At 33.6% G+C, this 1,018-nt stretch overlaps 1 protein-coding gene and 1 long non-coding RNA gene across 2 annotated transcripts in view; one reads left to right on the top strand and one right to left on the bottom strand.

Moving 5' to 3' along the window:
• si:dkey-112m2.1 (transmembrane protein 132C) overlaps positions 1–1,018 on the top strand; it is a gene marked incomplete at its 3' end in the record, with an annotated part of 152,621 nt that overhangs the window by 143,670 nt on the left and 7,933 nt on the right.
• Positions 1–1,018, bottom strand: part of LOC106513550 (uncharacterized) — a 17,767-nt gene that overhangs the window by 6,043 nt on the left and 10,706 nt on the right. The window lies entirely within an intron of this gene.

Raw genomic sequence — 1,018 nt, forward strand, 5'->3', positions numbered from 1 at the left:
TATATACACACACCCCTGGAGGAGGGGGTAAACATAGTGTGAAAAAGTTTGTGTCTTTTCCTGCTAATGAGTCTGGCTCCAGACTGTTGAGACGCTTATAAAAGCAAGATTCAGCCACTGAAAAGTCTCAGGCTATTGAACCTGGGTGAGTTATTCAAAACCAAGAATTTAAAAAAAATAACAATGAGAATTTAAAAAAAATCACAGATTAAATTAATTCAACAACTTTTAAAGTCTGTTGCCCCATCGACAGCAGAGTCTCAAAAGAGTTTTTACTAAAACCTAAAATCACTGCACCAAGGTTGACTTCTTTTAACTTTTATTTTTTTTAGATAACTTTTAAAATGACTGTTTTGTGAACAAACAGGGATTTGTTTACCTTCTGAAAAATGTTGTTTTTCAGGTTGACATTTCCGCGGTTGATGAACAAACTGTCTGAGAAATGAATTACCACGGGAACTCCAAATATGTTAGCACAGAGCTTTGCAGCAAAATTTATTAGAATACATTTTTCTAAGGCTAATCGAGTAAGTTTGCAAAATAAATTGCATTTTAGATGCCAGATAAATCAGTGGCAGAGCAATGGAATAGAAATTAGTAAAAAGTTTTCTCTTGGGTGGCTTTTCACTGAAGTATCAAATCTGTCAGAATTTTGCTCTATGCCCCTTCAATGTTTTTATGAGCATTCTTCACTAATTAGCTAGAAATAAATTTCAAGAGTTTATTTAGTGCCTGGAGATGTTATAATGAGAAAGGGATGCAGTAGTTAACTAACTTGTACTAATTTACAGACATGTGCATGATGCAGGTGTATTTGTGGAGCAGCTGTGAAAAGATGCTTTTTGGGATGCTTTAGTGCTTTCTTATATTTAAATGTAAGGTGAATCTTTGAGCAGCTTCACTTCTGTAGACGTCTGCTTCAAAATAAAGCAAATAATGTTGAACTTTTTCATAAAGAATTACTATTTTCCTTACTTTGGACAGGAATGAAATGTAACTTTTGTGTACTTTTTGAAAT

The sequence above is a fragment of the Austrofundulus limnaeus genome, unplaced genomic scaffold (assembly GCF_001266775.1).
Source record: "Austrofundulus limnaeus strain Quisiro unplaced genomic scaffold, Austrofundulus_limnaeus-1.0 Scaffold13, whole genome shotgun sequence".
NCBI classification, from domain to species: Eukaryota; Metazoa; Chordata; class Actinopteri; order Cyprinodontiformes; family Rivulidae; genus Austrofundulus; species Austrofundulus limnaeus.